Genomic DNA, 17,139 nt, shown 5'->3' with positions numbered 1-17,139 from the left:
TTTAGCCGTCCCAAAAAACCCTCAAGAAAAATAAAGTTTAAAATAGTATGTTTCAAACTGTATTCAGAAACAATCAATTCATTCTCTGGGTATTTTTCATCATGAGTCCTTCACAGGAGTTTTGGATCATTGTATTGCTGATAATAGCAAAATCATTCATGTTGATCATCTCGCAATATTGCCAACCATTCTGGAGAGCAATTTGGAACTATGCCCAAAAAGTTATCAAAATGTGCATAACCTTTGATCCAGCAGTGCTATTACTGGGCTTATATCTCAAAGAAATACTAAAGAAGGAAAAGGGACCTGTATGTGCCAAAATGTTTGTGGCAGCTCTTTTTGTAGTGGCTAGAAACTGGAAAATGAATGGATGCCCATTAATTGGAGAATGGTTGGGTAAATTATGATATACGAATGTTATGGAATATTATTGCTCTGTAAGAAATGACCAGCAGGATGAATACAGAAAGGCCTGGAGAGACTTACATGAACTGATGCTGAGTGAAATGAGCAGACCCAGGAGATCATTATACACTTCAACAACGATACTGTATGAAGATATATTCTGACTGAAGTGGATATCTTCAACATTGAGAAGATCTAATTCAGTTCCAGTTGATTAATGATGGACAGAAACAGCTACACCCAGAGAAGGAACACTGGGAATTGAGGGTAAACTGTTTGCACTATTGTCATTCTATCCAGGTTACTTTTACCTTCAGAATCCAATTCTTAGCATGCAACAAGAAATTTGGTTTTACACACATATATTATATCTAGGATATATGGTAACACATTTAACATGTATGGGATTGCCTGTCATCTAGGGGAAGGAGTAGAGGGAGGGAGGGAGGGGAAAATACAGAAGAGAAGTGAATACAAGGGATAATGTTGTAAAAAGAAAATTACCCATGCATATTTACTGTCAAAAATTATAATTATAAAATTAAAAATGAAAAAAAAAAACCCAAAAACCAAAATCAAACAAACAAAAATATCTTGGGATTCGTGTCTTATTGTAGTATTAGTAGATAAAAAATATGTGTGTGATTTTTAGCTCTTTTTCATAGTTCATATATTTTAATCATTTATCAATTGGGGAATAGCTTTTACTTTTTATAACTTTGACTCAGTTCCCTATACATTTGCAAAATGAAGTATTCAGAGAAACTTGCTTCAACATTCTTTTTACAATTACCATTGTGACTATATTTCCCTCTCCTTTCAACCTGTCCTTCCTCAAAAGTATTCTAACAACCCCTTCTCCCAATATGCCCTCTCTTTTATCACCCTCCTCCCTTCTCCTGCCCCCTTCACCTCCTAATTCCTCCAGGATAAGATAGATTTTAATACTTATATTGAGTGGGTATGTTATTTCATTTATGAGCCAATTCTGATGAAAGTAAGGTTCATTCATCCTTGCTCACCTCATCTTACCCTACTCTGTAAAAAGTTTTTATTGTCTCTTTTATACATGATAATTTCCTTGATTCTATCTCTCCCTTTCCTTTACTCCCAGTATCCATTTTTAGATCTCTTTAAAAAAAATCTATTTATTTATTTTAAATATACATTGCTTTATGAATAATGTTGGCAGAGAAAAATCAGAATAAATAGGTGAAAAAATATGGAAGAGAAAACAAAAAATAAGGAATAAGGAATAAGGAAAATAAGAGAAAACAAAAAAAATTAAACGTACCATGTGTTGATTTACATTCAATCTCCATACTTCTTTTTCTGTATGAAGATGGCATTTTCTATCCAAAGTGTTTTTGGATTTCCTTGAATTACTGAAACAATGAGAAAAACCAAGTCTTTCACAATTGATCTTTGCACATTCTTGCTGTTATTATGTACAATGTATTCCTGATTCTGCTTGTTTTTCTCAGCATCAATCCATGTAAATCTTCCCAGGTTTTTCTAAAATCAGCTTGTTCATTAAATTTTATAGAATAATAATATTCCATTAGCACAACTTATTCTGCCATCCCTCAAATAAAAGGACTTGACTCATTTTCCAAATCTTTGCTACCACAAAAAGAGCTGCTACAAACATTTTTTGTACACATGGATCCTTTTCCCTACTTTTATTATTTCCATCAAATACAGACCCAATATGTGGAGCTGTTGAGTCAAAGAATGTGCACAGTTGTATAGCCATTTGGGCATAGTTTTAAATTGCTCTCCAGAATGACATTTCTTCTTTGGTCATAAATTCCTTCCTTCTCTAAAGAACTGATAGGTAATTTACCTTTTGCTCTCCTAATTTCCTTATGGTATCACTCTTTATGACCAATTCTATATATAGAGCTTCTTTGGTATAGAATGAGATGTAGATCTATGCCCAGTTTCTGACATCTTGTTTTCAAGTTTTCTCAGAAATTTTGGTTAAATAGTGAGTTCTTATCTCAGAAGTTGTTTGGAGGTTCACCAAATATTAGATTACTATAAATATTGATTATTGTGTAGTATATATTTAATCTATTCCACTGATCCACCATTCTATTTCTTAGCCAGTACCAAAAGGTTTTGATGAGTGCTACTTTATAATGTAGTTTTAGGTCTGGTACTGCTAAATTATCATCCTTTGTATTTTTTACCATTAATTCCCTTGGTATTCTTGACCTTTTATTCTTCCCGATGAATTTTATTATTTTTTTCTAATTCTATAAAAATTTTTTGTCAGTTTGATTGGTATGGCACTGAACAAATAGACTAATTTAGACAAACTTGGCATGTTCATTATAGTAGCTTGGCTTACCCCTGAGCAATCACTATTTTCCCAATTGTTTAGATCTGACTTTATGTGAAAAGTGTTTTGTAATTGTGTTCATATAATTTCTGGATTTTTCTTGGAAGATAGGCATCCATTTTTTTTCCTCTATAGTTATTTTAAATGGAATTTCCATATTTCTTCCTGATGGGCTTTGTCCATAATAGATAGATATACCAAATATTTCTGTGTGTGTGTGTGCAACTTTGCTAAAGCTGTTAACTGTTGCAAACAGGTTTTTAGGTAATTTTCTAGAATTCTCTAGGTATATCATGATATCATCTGCAAGGAGTCATAGTTTTATTTCCTCATTGCCTTTTCCAATTCCTTTAATTTATTTTTCTTTTTTTATTGCTAAAGCCAACATTTCTAGTACAATGTTGAATAATAATGATGATAATGGGCATCCTTGTTTCAATCTAATCTTATTAAATATTGCATCCAGCTTCTCTCTGTTGCAAATTATGCTTGTTGTTGGTTTTATGCCTATACTCACTGGTGTTTTTAATAGGAATAGGTACTATATTTTGTCAAAAAACCTTTTCTGCATCTATTGACATTTATCATGATTTCTGTTGGTTTTGTAATTTATATGGTCCATTATGGTAACAGTTTTTCTGATATTGAACCAGCTCTGCATTCCTGGTATAAATCCCAGTTGGTCATGATGTATTATCTTGCTGATAAGTTGCTGTGAATTCTTTGCTGAAAATTTATTTAAAATGTTTGCATCAATATTCACTCTGGAAATTAGAATATAATTTTCTTTCTCTGATTTGGCTCTTCCTGGTTTAGAAATAAATATCATATTTGCATCATAGAAGGAATTTGGCAGTTTTACCTATTTTTTCAAATAGTTTACATACTATTGGAATTAATTGCTCATTAAAGTTGATAGAATTCACTTGTGAATCCATCTGCCCCTGGAGATTTTTTCTTAGGGAATCCATTAATGTATTGTTCAAATTCTTTTTTTCTCTGAAATGGCTCTATTTAAGTGATTAATTTCCTCTTCTAGTAATTTGAGCAATTTATATTTTTGTAAATATTCATTCATTTTGACTTGATTGTCATATTTGCTTCCATAAAGTTGGGTAAAATAGTTCCTAATTATTGCCTTGGGTTTTTTTTGTTATTGGTGGTAAGTTTATCTTTTTTTATTTTTGATGCTAGCAATATTTTTCTATTTTTTAAAATAAAATAACTAAAGTTTTATCTAATTTGTTTTTTTTTCCATAAAACCAACTTTTACTTTTTTAATTAGTTCAATAGTTTTCTTGGTTTCAATTTTCTTTCTCTCTTATTTGAATTTCAGGTTTTCTAATTTGATATGTAATTGGGATTTTTTAGTTTGTTCATTTTCTAACTTTTTAAAGTTATATGCTCAATTCATTGATCCCTTCTTTTTTTATTTTATTCATCTAGCTATTTAGAAATATAAAATTTCCCCTAAAAACTGCTTTGGCTGCATCCCATAGATTTTGGTATGTTATCTTATTATTTTCATTTTCTTGGATGAAATTATGGATTGTTTCTGTGATTTAGTCTTTGACTCACTCATTCTTTAAAAGGGATATCTTATTTTTTAAAAGATATTGTCTCTTTATATTCTACTCATGCCTGTGCCCTTTGTCTACATATATTTCTTCTAATAAGGAGAAAGTTTTTTAGGATATCCTCCCATGTTGGAATGTGAAAAGATAAAATTAAATCCTTTATGATTTCCCTTTTCTTTTTACTTCCTTATGATTCTCCTTTGTCCAGTATTTGAAAATCAGATTTTCTATTCAGCTTTGGTCTTTTCATCACAAATGCTTTAAAATCCTCTATTTCATTGAATATCTATTTTTTTCCTGAAGAATTATACTCAATTTTGCTGGGTAGGTGATTCTTGATTGTAATTCTAATTGCTATCTGAAATACCATGTACTAAGCTCTCTGATTCTTTATTGTAGAACTTATTAAACCTCTTGTTATCCTGATTGTGATTCCACTATACTTATTTATTTCTGCTTGCATACAGTATTTTCTCCTTAACCTAGGAGTTCAGGAATATGATTATAATATTCTATGGAGTTTTCTTCTTGGGATCTCTTTCAAGAAGTGATCATTGGATTCTTTCAATTTCTATTTTATCTCTGATTCTAGGATATCAGGAGAGTTTTTCTTGACAATTTCTTTGAAAATGATGTCTAAGCTTTTTTAATCATTGCTTTTTGGTAGACCAAAATTTTTCAAATTATCTTTCCAAGATTTTTTTTTCTAGATCAGTTGTTTTTATGATGAGATATTTCATTTTTTTTCTATTTTCCTTTTTCCTTTTTTCTTTTCTTTTTTTTTTGTTTTGCTTTATTTTGTCTCATTTTTCACAGCCATTTCCATTTACTCAATTCTAGTTTTTAAGAAATTATTTTTCTCATGAGCTTTTGTACCACCTTTCCCCATTACCTAATTTTGCTTTTTTTTAACAGGATTCTTCTCAGAATTAGCTTTTTTGTACTCTTTTGAATTTTTACATAAATCCAACCTGTTTCCTAATTGTAGGAATTGAATGACATACAATTTTGTACCTAGACAAGTACACCTACTAGCCTTCCCCCTCTCCTATAGTCTTTCTTCCACTTAAAAGTAAGATTAAATAATTTTATATCTTGTCTTATACCTTGTTAATTGTTTTCTTTTAATCCATAAAACCTCTCTCTCTCTCTCTAGTGGGGGGGGGAGGGTTGAATGAGAAGTAAGTAGAATACTGTTTCATGATGTTTATGGTTGCTAAGTTTTCTTGGTTACCTTAGCAGCATGTAAATCCCCCCTCTCTAAATTAGTTCCTTTTGAGCACTCTAAATAGTTTAATTTGTAGACTGCATTAGATTACCTATAAAGTTTAACAAGATTTATACATATTATTATTATTATTATTATTAGACTCTATATTAGCTGCTGTACAACTATGAAAAAGAATACTTCCCAGTGCTCTTTTCTCGATATTAATGTTGGTGATGAACATAAGCATATCAAAAACCTTATAGATGTGGCTTAGAGATAAGTGATATCTAAGAGGGAGAGACAGTGTTGTTTTTCATGAATTAAAGGGAGGGGATTTCAGAAATTGTTGGAGTTGTGTGAACCAAACTGAAGCTCTACTCTAAGAATGACTCTTTTTTAAGACCTAAGTTTCATTTTTTTTTTCTTTTGGAAATTCCTCTTGTTTACTTGCTCTGGGGATGAGGTGACATCCTATTTCACATTCACCTACTGTCTCTCCCCATCTAACCTCTTGAAATTCACTTATTTCCCTTCAAAATTTTTTCTCTAATCAAAAAGCAGATTATTTTTCCTGTATACTAGTATATATCCTGTTGTTCTTTTTTAAAGCATAAAAATCTATTTCTTCCTGTTTTGAGGGTCCAGTGCCGCACTGAGAAAGGCTTGTCCTAGTTTGGTATGTAATTAGTATGCATTACTTAATAAACTAATATGCTTGAAAGATTAAAGGTTTATATTTTTTAGTCATTTCACACAATATGCAAAGTACCTTTCATCTTCATCATTATTGTAGGAGTATCTGCATTACAGAAAGATTATCTTTTGCAACATTGGCTCAAATATACCTGGTTTAAATTTACCAGGAAGGAGAACAAGCTCATTCGCATGAGTTTTTTTTTTTTTTTTTTTTTTTTTTTTAATTCTCTTTAGAAGTCCATGTTTTGGGAGGTGAAAGCAACAATGCCATGTGATTTTTACCTTTGATTTCAAATTTTGAGTTAGCTTTTGGATAAATCCCCTACATTGTGTGATGATGATTCTTTCTGAGAAATAAAATCTATGTGGCAACTTCAAGATGTGCTGATTTATCTTCTTGTGTAAGTGGTTCTTCATGGGTATGACTTCTACTTGTCTGGTAAAATAGTCTATAAACATAGAAATGAAATAAGCAACCCTTGCTCTCTACTTCATAACCAACTATCGGAAGGTTGATGAAGCAAAACAGACCCAACTTAGTTGCTCAGTTTTCTTTCTCTGATAATTTGTCCTGGAAATTCTTATGCTCCTTGATCTTGAGATTTAACTCAGTATAGGCCAATCTCAGAAACTTGGTAACATTAACCCTATCTTTTGCATCCCCAGGTGATCATCAGAGATGTGAAGTTCCTGAAAGACTTGTTTTTTCTCATCCAGGATAAATTTTTATAAAAAAAATTACTGTCTTTTTAATAAAGGCAATTTCCTTCCAGAAAGGAGGGAAGTTTGTAAGATTTTTAAAGAATCTGATTTCTCATTGCCTTAGGGGAAAAGCCAGTCTTCAGAAGCTGCAAAGTGGTCACTTCCTACTCCCTCCAATGGGACTTCATTTTTCAGTAACATTTGGACTTTTTCAATAATTTTTCAGTCTTGTATTATTTCTTATTTTTGTTGGAGTTTTTGTGGGAGATAGGTTGTAATTTGTTTTAGTCTTATTATATCCTATAGGTCCTTATCCTCTTCAACACAATATTATTTCTAAACATTTCTTATTCAACTAAATGCATTTTTCAATGCATGTATTCAAAATATCACAAAATATAATAACAATTTCATATAAATATTATTTTTTGGGGAAAAAGTTTAATTAACTCAATTGAACAAATTCTGGTTGAGTATTCAGATTTTTTTTTTTTTTGCTGCCTTAAACTTTTACTAATCCTGTCAGTTAAAGATAGTGATGTCATGAGAAATAACAGTTTAGGCTTAAAATGAGGAATGGTGTTTGTCTCAAAGACTGAGACATGCAATTCAAATATTTTCCTATTTGATCTGAGCTCACTGTAGCAAACAGGTGCAAAAAGAGAATCAGTCACCAGGCCAGTTTTGGAGGTCCATGGATCTGGGCTCAAACGATTTTTACTGGAATTTCAAAATTTTCCAGACCTGAAACAGCTACCTCAGAGAGCACTTTCAGAGCCTCCTTTTCCATTTCAGGACTGTTACAGATCTCTTTCCAAGTCCCTCTAAGTTCTTTTTGTCAAGCTAGCTCTGTTAGTTCCTTCTGATTTGGCACAAAAAATCCAATGATATAAGAATGATAACATACCTATTTGCATATGCACAGATGTTATCTATTAATGGGAGATTTTTTTAAAGCTGCCTCAACTTTTCCAAGAGAAACATATTCTCCTGCCTGAAGTTTTATGGTCCTTTTTACAATCATTAATCATTAAACATACATCAGGATCAAATTCTCCAATATCTCCAGTAAAGAGCCACCTCTGTCCATGTTCATCTTCAAAGAAATCAGCATTTGTTTTTGCATCATTTTTGTAGTAGCCCATTGTCACGTTTGGACTACCAATTAGAATCTCACCTCTTGGATGTGGTTTATCTGTATTAAAGTATCCACCTTCTTCCCAGTTCTTTAATTTGATTTCACAGCAAACTAATGATGCTCCAACTCTACCAGTATTATAGTCCCAAACTTCAGTGATTGTTCCAGCCCCAGCTGATTCAGTGAGTCCATATCCCTGACCAACAGGACAGCAAAAACAGATATTCATAAATTGCTGAGTTGTTGCATAAAGTGGAGCACCTCCACATAGCAGGACCCAGATATTTCCACCTAAGAGACTTCGTACTTTCTGGAAAACAAACCTGTCACAAAGTGGGGTGCAATAGCCTTTTGAAAGCTGTTCCATTTTGTAGTTATAGGCCAAAATAAAAAGGTTGCGTTGAAAACTGCTCATCTCATTCACTTTATTCATGACATTTTTGTAGATTCGATCCATTATTTCTGGAACAGCTGCCATTAAGGTTGGTTTCAACATAGATGTATCTCCTTTGCTTCCTCTTTTAATTTTTGTTGACTGATCTGCTAAAGTCTATGGTGATGAATAGCCAATTCAGCATCTATGAGAAAGACAAACAAGCTCAGCACTTAATTCTAATATATGGGCAAGAGGCAAATATCTAATATAAACATCTTCTTCTCCCAGTCCTGGAATCTTTTCAGCCATCCCAGTTATGCCAGCAATAATATTAGAATGAGAGATCATAACTCTTTTTGAAAGTCCTGTAGATCCACTTGTATACATGATTACAGCAATGAGGGTATAGGCCTGTTTTCAGGTGTATTTTACGGAGTTTGACTTTGCTGCCAAAGCCTGAACTGCTGCCATAGTGTGAACAATGACACCTTTGGGAAATTCAGACCAAGTTGTTGGCTTATCATCTACAGTTATGATATGACACAGCTGAGGAACTAGAGGCACAATTTCCTTCAATTTTGTTTGCAAAAGTTCTTTACTCATGATGATGTTGGTTACCTCTGTTTCATTTAATCCATGAACAATTGCTGGACCTCCTAGAGTAGCAGATAGTATTACAACTTTTTAAAAATGTTTCCATTCGGCTGTACTTCATCTTCTTCAATTTGTACTTCACGTGTTCCCAGAAGCCTTTTCTATTTAAATTTGATTCCTGCATACTTAAAAACTTTATCTAGTGTATCACATCCAGGAAAAAGCACTGACGCCAAACCATACAAGCTATTAACAGAGCAGTATGCTGCATTAGGCTATTTACAGGCTTTGCTTTTAGTTGATTGGATCTTGCCTGCCTTGATCCAGATATAAGGTAAAATGGAATGTACGTTAAAATAGTGTAGACTAAAATTACAAAGTTTATTAAACATAAAAGAATAGCGTGGATATTCTGTTTTAGCTTCATTGTGGCTGTTGCTGAAGCTCCTGGGGTACTCATGAATAATGGAGTTCAGGAAGAATACTTCAGAAGAGTGTAATGGACACATGCTGGCCAGTCTCTTCATGGCACAGGTCGTCCCCTCGGCGGGGGCTCCAGCTCCAGGTCCGGCCAGGGGCCCCACCTGCCCACCACTGGCATCACAGGCATCACACATGGGACCGAACTCTCAGCGCAGTTCCAAACCAGCCCCAGGAGGCAGGCAGAACTCCAGGGTTTGAGAGGGGGATTTGGGAAGGGAGAGGTTGGGGAAGACTGAGAAGGTGGAGAAAAGGAGGGGGAAGAGGAGTAAGGGAGGAGGAGGAGAAGGAAAGGGGAAAAGGAAGGGGAAGGGGAAAGAAGGGAAGGAGGAAAGAGGAAAGGGAAGGAAGAAGCGGAAAGGAAAAGAGAAGGGGGGGAAGGGAAAGGGGAGGAAAACAAGAGGGTAAAGGGGAGAGGAGTATTCAGATTTAGTCAAAAGAGTTTCCATGGAGCTTGAAGTGAAGGGATAAAGCATGAAGTGCTAACCAAGACCTAATATGGTGTGAAAGTCTATTTGTCTAGAATTATTTCTGCTTATTTTAAAAATAGTGAATAATGTTGATAACCATAGGCAAAGATTTTTGTTTTTCTTGGAATGTATGTAATATTATCAATTTAAGTCTTAGAAGTCCAAATAGCTTCATAAAAATATTTTTAAAGACATTTTGTGACAATTTATTTATTTTCCTCTGGCCCATGTGGAGTGACATAATTCCAATTTTTTCTCATATGATGACATAAGCCACAATTAATCACCAACTTTCACGTAGTTCCAAATGCACTGAATTACCTTTTCCTATTTTCCATTGACTATTGCATTACGGGAAATTTAATTATAATATGCATTCTTCAGTATATAAGATTTCTCACTTGAAGATGCTGATGAACTGGGGGTTTGGCAACAATAAAATCTTTTTAAATGGAACAAATATTGTAGCTTTTTTTTTTTTTTTTGCTTATACGTTGAATCAGATAACTGATAAAAGTCCTATGCAGCTAAAGTCTTGAATCTAAAAGGTGCATTATACATCCTGTAATCCAACCTCCTAATTATTCTGGATAAAAGACAAAAAAAATGACATGTTTAAGATCATATTGGCATTAAGCAAAATCAGTATATCTTTAAACCCATAAACATATCAGGACACCATAAACAACTTGTTGTAAGTCTACTTTGATTTCTTTCTAGACACAAGCACTTCCCTAAGAAACATATTGCTTTTTGGAACAACCCTATACTATTGTTTTAGTGCCATAACACTCGAACTATCAAAAATCATAACAAACTTCATGTCCAAGACCAAAAGCTAAAGAATATGAATACACTTAAGAATACAAATGCTAAGGAAGGTGGCTTAGGCATACCAGATTTCAAACTATATTATAAAACACTTGTCATCACAAACATGCATTTTTTTAAAAAGGAGAGAAAAAAAACATGAAAAATACAGAAAATAAAAAAATAAAATTCAAGCTATATCCATATGTATTTATTCTTTCTGTGGGAATTAATTGCATTCAATGCAATGAATTCTTTGGCGTTGTTTTGGATCATTGCATTTCTGAGAATAGCTAAGAGATTATTTTAGATAGAATTGTCTTTTTATTATGTTGCATTGGCCTACTTATGAGTATGACTTTATTTGTCTGAATAGTGTTTCGTCTGCAAAGAATGATAGTTTTTTTTGTCTCCTCTTCTCATTCCTTTGCTTTCTCTTCTTTTAAGGTAAAACTAATGTTTCTAATGCAATATTGAATAATCGTGGTGATAATGAGCATGCTTGTTTCACTGGGGGGACTTTTAGCTTATCTCAGTTACAGATAATTCTTGCTGATGATTTTATATAGAAACTACTTATCATTTTAAGGAAAATTCCATTCGTTCCTATGCTTTCTGGAATTTTTAATAGCAAAGAGTGCTGTATTTTTGTCAAAAGCTTTTCAACCTATATTAAAGTAATTATATGTTTTGATGTTTTTGTTACAGATATGGCCACTTATGTTGATAATGTTGCTAATACTGAACCAGTCCTGATTTTCTGGTATAAATCCCATTTGGATGTAATGTCTGATCCTGTTAATATATTATTATAATCTTGCTAGTATTTGTAATGCTTGCATTACTTTTTATTAGGGAAATTAGACTTTGTTTTTCTTTTCATTTTGACCCTTAATAATTTAGATATAAACATTTTACAACATTTGTGTTGTAAAAGAAATTTTGTAGGACTGTACCTATTTTTGCAAGTTGGTTATATAGTATTAGAAATTATTCTTCTTTAAATATTTTGTAGGATTCATTTATGTTAACTTTCCTTGCCACAGAATTCCCTTAAATATTGATTTGGCTATATCCCACAAAATTTGATTTGTGACATTATTTACATTCTTTTTATTTGTCACTTAACAAGAATTTATTAAAAACTTATGCTCCAGATACTATATTAAGAGTAGAAAAAAGGAAACTCATCCTGCCCTCAAGGAACCCAATTTTTTTTTCAGGGGAGAGAGGTTCAAATCTCTTTTTCTTTGATATGTACAATCATTTTAAACATATTTTCATATTAGTCAGGTTGTGACAGAAAAATCAAAACAAAAAGGACAAACCATGAAAAAGAAAAAAAATGAAATTAGCATGCTTCAATCTTCATACAGTCTCCATAGTTCTTTCTCTGGATGTAGGTGGCATTTTCCATCCCAAGTCTATTGGAATTGTTTTAGATTACAATATTGCTGAGAAGAGCTGAGTCTGTTGTATTAATTATCATCACATAATCTTCCTGGTACTATGTTTAATATTCTTCTTGTTCTACTCATTCACTAAGCATTAGTTTATGTAAGTCTTTCAAGACTTTTCTGAAATCAGCCTACTCATCATTTCTTATTGAACTAAATTCCACATCTTATTCTGCCATTCCCCAAATGCTGAATATCTATTTAATTTCCAATTCCTGGATATCACAAAAAGAGCTGTTACAAACATTTTTGAATATGTGGGTTTTTTTCTCTCTTTTATGATCTCTTTGGGATACAGATATAATATTATACATGTCCTAAAGTTCTAGAAATAGTCCAAAATAATCTCATTATGTATCAGGAAATCCAACGATTCCTGCAGGTTTTGATGTTCTCTAACAGACTTATTATTAGCCATGCTCTTTCAGTGTCATATTTTTTTAGGTCTTCTCCTTTGTTTCGAGGTTTCTCTTTTTCTTTCTCACTCAAGGCACTCATTGACACCATCTGATTCCTTCTCCATATGCAGAGAGAGAAACAAACCCTTTCTCCCAAACAATTAACCTATCTGGTCCCTTCCATTTACCACTTTCTGGATCTCTCCACATAAACTGGAGATTATATTGGAGCTAGTCCCACTGGACACTGTGCTTCTGTTTGGTTAAAAAGCCTATATTCTTCCTAATCCCTTTCTTCCAACAGATTACTTCTCTGCTGATTAATCATAACAGATTCCTGAACTTCTAAAGCCTCTCTGGGTATAGAATTGACTCCTATCATGCCCCACATGTTTTTTGTTTGAGGTCTTGGAGTTAGGCTTTGCCTCTCATTTCCCTGGGCCAATCTACAGTCTGAGGCCCAATGGAAGCCCTTGTTGCACAGGGTTTTGGGTCTTGTTCTCCCATTCTGTCCTCTCACTCTATCTCTATATCTACATTGAGCTTTCAGATGCCTTACTTTACCACGCTGAAAGCACTGACAAATCTCTCTGGAAGTCCCTTGCCAAGAAGGACCCTGTCTTCCCATGTTCTGCATCATAGCCCGAGTATAAAAGCATTTGTTCCCACTATTGCACAGCATTTTATAATCTCCTCTAAAGGAGCATCTTTGTATAGACCTCATATAATTCTTCTACAAACCCTATTAGCATTTTCTTTAGCAAGTTGTCTTATCATTATTGTTGTAGCTGCATTTTCTCCAATAGTTTTTGTGACAGCTGTCTGCAGACATCCCACGAAATCAGCAAAGGGTTCATTTGGACCTTGTTCTATTTTTGTGAAGGCTTCATCTCTATCTTGCCCCTGGAGGGTGCCCTATCCTTTGATAGCAGCAGCAATTTAATTAATCTGCTCTGAAGTGTCTGCATACTGACTTTTACCTGCTAGGTGGTCAAAGGTGATTTGTATATTAATTCCAGTTTGCCTGTTTTGTTGGGCTTGTATCCTACAGAGTTCGCTAAACACAGAAATCCACAACAAGTTTTGTCCAGGTTCTAAACATGTCCTTGCTATAGATTTCCAATCACTAGGGGTTAAAATTTCATAAGCCAAATTCTAGAATACCATCTTAACATAAGACAATGTATCCCCACAAAGATTGCAACCCTTTTTCAAATCTTTAATAATTTCCAGATCAAAAGGAGTGCCTGTATCTTCTGGCTTGACCGGAAGAATCAAATTCTTCAATCAAAGGGTATGCATTCATCAAATGCAATATATCCTGTCCTTTTTTAGCTTTAACTAGTGCCTTTTATATTCTTGTCAGAGGCTGCTTCATAGGTGGTGCTGATTGTGTCACTGCCCCTCTTTCTTCTCCCTCCTCCCATGAAGGTTTAATTGAGGGGGGGAAAGGTCAGGGGATGGAGAATTCCCTAATGGCTCCTGCTGTGAAGCACCACACTCCTTAATTTCATCATAATTGTACTTAACTCCTTTCTTGTCTAATTCTTTATCCTCTCCACCTAGTTTGTTAGTATCCTCTTCCTCCTGTTCTTTTTTTTTTTTATTCTAATATTTATATAATTCCTTAAAGACAACTGTACCAAGTTATATGTATAAAATGTTTCTTTAGGAATTGAATCAGGACCATTATCATTGTAATATTCAAGTAGTGCTCTACTCCTAATTTCCAGTCATCTGGATCTAATTCTTTTTCCTTAGGGAACCAAGGAGACATGTATTTTACTATTTTGAAAGATATGTATTTTAATATTTTGAAGAGTTCAATGCTCTGCATCCAAGTTGCAATCAAACCTTGGTTTTGCATGAGTTTAACTAAGCTTTGGACACATTTTCCTTGAAGTGGAAAAGACTCCTTTCTAAACATTTGTCCCATTTCAGCTGAAACACTACTTTAGTCCTTAACAAACTTTCTTTTTTGTCTGTTTTTGTACTCACCCTAATTTCTGGGTCACAAATATAGGTCCTTAGTCTATATTCTGGGATCAAAATATAGTGATTTTTCTTAGTTTTCTGGAGGTCTTTGGAGAAATCTTCCTTTCAGTAGAGTATTCACTACAAGAATAGCCAGATATCAATTTGTAGCACCATGTAAGAATCCTTATTTCAAGTTCAGAGTTCTGGCCCATAACAGATAGGTATAAGGGGATAATTAAGAATTGTTTTACTTTGTATTTCTCTAATAGTGATTTAAAACATTTTTTAAATATGACTATAGATATCTTTAATTTATCAGAAAATTGCCTGAGTATATCCATTTATCATTTATCAATTGGAGAATTGCTTGTATTCTTATTTAACTCAGTTTTCTGTATATTTCAGAAATGATGCCTTCATCAGAAACACTAACTGGACAACATTTTTTCCAGCCTTTTTCTTCCCTTGTAATTTTGACTTTATTGGCTTTGTTTGGGCAAAAGCTTTTAAATTAATTTAAAATTATTTTTAATGCCTCCTGCTTACATTCCAGGACACTGCCTGTGCTGGGGTTCACTCTCCTCGTGAAATGAGACAGACCTTTCATATAGTCCTTCTCTGTTATCTTAAGCTTGAAAATTACTTCAACTTATCATTTTATAGATTCTGCACCAGAATTTGTTCTGTTGTATGAATATAGTTATGTATAGGGGAACTAGGGAGGACTCAGGTAAGTTCCTGCCTTTTTTCTATCATCTGGGCTCTACCTTGAACAAATTGAATTTATTGAGAAGTGAAGTTACATGTTTAGAACAATGATATAGCCTTGGGGGTTTCTCAGGAAAACTCGGGAAGTAAAAACAGGAACTCAGAGGGATCAAGGACGCAGATGGAATGCAGCTGGCATACCAGGTCCCACACCTGTCTAAAGATAGGCTAATATAAGGCAGCTAGATGGCGAAGTGGATAGAGAACCAACCCTGAAGTCAGGAGGACCTGAGTTCAAATTTGACCTCAGACACTTACCACTTCCCAGCTGTGTGAATCTAGGTAAGTACTTAACCTCAACTGCATGCTCATCAGTATCTCAAAGATTCACAGAAATTTGAGAGATAGACAAAAGAGTTACACATTCACAGTCAAGTTTAGAAAAATGTAATTGTAATACCTGGGATTACCAGCCAACTGGCCCATGGCTAATCTAATCCTGATGAATTTTCTCTTTCTGAAACTTTAGCAGCTCTTACATTATGAACACACTCCAATCTATAACTCATAAACTATAAATCGGTATTTTCTTATTTTTACTAAAGTATGAGACAATTTGTCCAAAGAAGTCATTTAACAATAAAATGTCTCATCTATAAATTGAGTTATACTCTTTTACTAATGCATACAAAATCAGTGGGAAGAATAAATAATATAAGGGATACATGTGGCTAGACTATACATATGAACTGACATATAAAGCACAAGTATGATCAAAGAACACATTAAAAGAGTATAGACATGAATAAAGTGAAACCATAGAACCATAGAACAAGTATGGAGAAAAATGAATGAATTTTACTGTCTAAAGTACTTTCTCTACTTACAAATGTTTGGCAAAGCCCCTAATTTCCTTCAGAGTATGGGTCAGGTAACTACCCCCTTTAGAAAGGTTTTCTTGAACCACTGTGTCTCTCCTCTCTTACATTCTAAGAATTCTAGTTTTGAATGTGTTTTTCTCCTTGAAATTGTCATATAAACACTGTTTATGCTTCATATGTGTTTATCTCTGTATGCAGTATATTTGTTCAATGAAATATGTATGTGCATATATATGTATATATATATATATATATATATATATTTTTAATTTTCATTTTATTTTTTTCATCAGTGCCCAGTAAAGTGCCTTGCAAAAAGAAAGAACTTAATAAATACTTGCTGAATCCTGGAAGCTGAGATGTGTCTCATTAGATATAGATTCAGATTATATTCACCATGTATGTAAATATGTACATAACTACACAAATATGTATATATAAACTATACACCCTCACACATTATATGTTATAAATATATGCACACGTATTAATGGTTCACTGAACTGTAAACCAGAACCAAAATTTCCTGGGAATGTAATAATTACAAATTAGGACAATTTTGAGTAAATTAGTAGAAGGAGAAGGAATATCTATCTTAATCTTCTTTCTGAATTTTCTCATGGGCTTAGCGACCCATAGGCTTTTTTTTTTTTTAATGAAAACCAAAGGACTTCCCTAACTTGGCCTTACATTCCACAGCTCTGTAGCCACTTATCTAGGTGACATGGGCTGAAAGGATTTTATGAAGGATGAGAGGATACCCCCTACTAGCGGGAGAATTGTACTGAAATTACATAGTACAGGCAATGCTATAATTTTTCTCAGAATTCTTTGTGATTTTTCAGGAAAAAAAGTTTAGGTATAATTTCTTCCTTAAAACTCAAGCAATATGATTGATGCCATCTCAGAGTCC

General features: G+C 33.5%; 1 pseudogene; it reads right to left on the bottom strand.

Moving 5' to 3' along the window:
* Positions 1-7,439: 7,439 nt before the first annotated feature.
* On the bottom strand, positions 7,440-9,505 carry LOC141562036 (fatty acid CoA ligase Acsl3 pseudogene; annotated as a pseudogene).
* Positions 9,506-17,139: the final 7,634 nt, after the last annotated feature.

Source organism: Sminthopsis crassicaudata, chromosome 3 (genome assembly GCF_048593235.1).
Source record: "Sminthopsis crassicaudata isolate SCR6 chromosome 3, ASM4859323v1, whole genome shotgun sequence".
NCBI lineage: Eukaryota > Metazoa > Chordata > Mammalia > Dasyuromorphia > Dasyuridae > Sminthopsis > Sminthopsis crassicaudata.
This window is presented reverse-complemented; position numbering and strand designations above follow the sequence as displayed.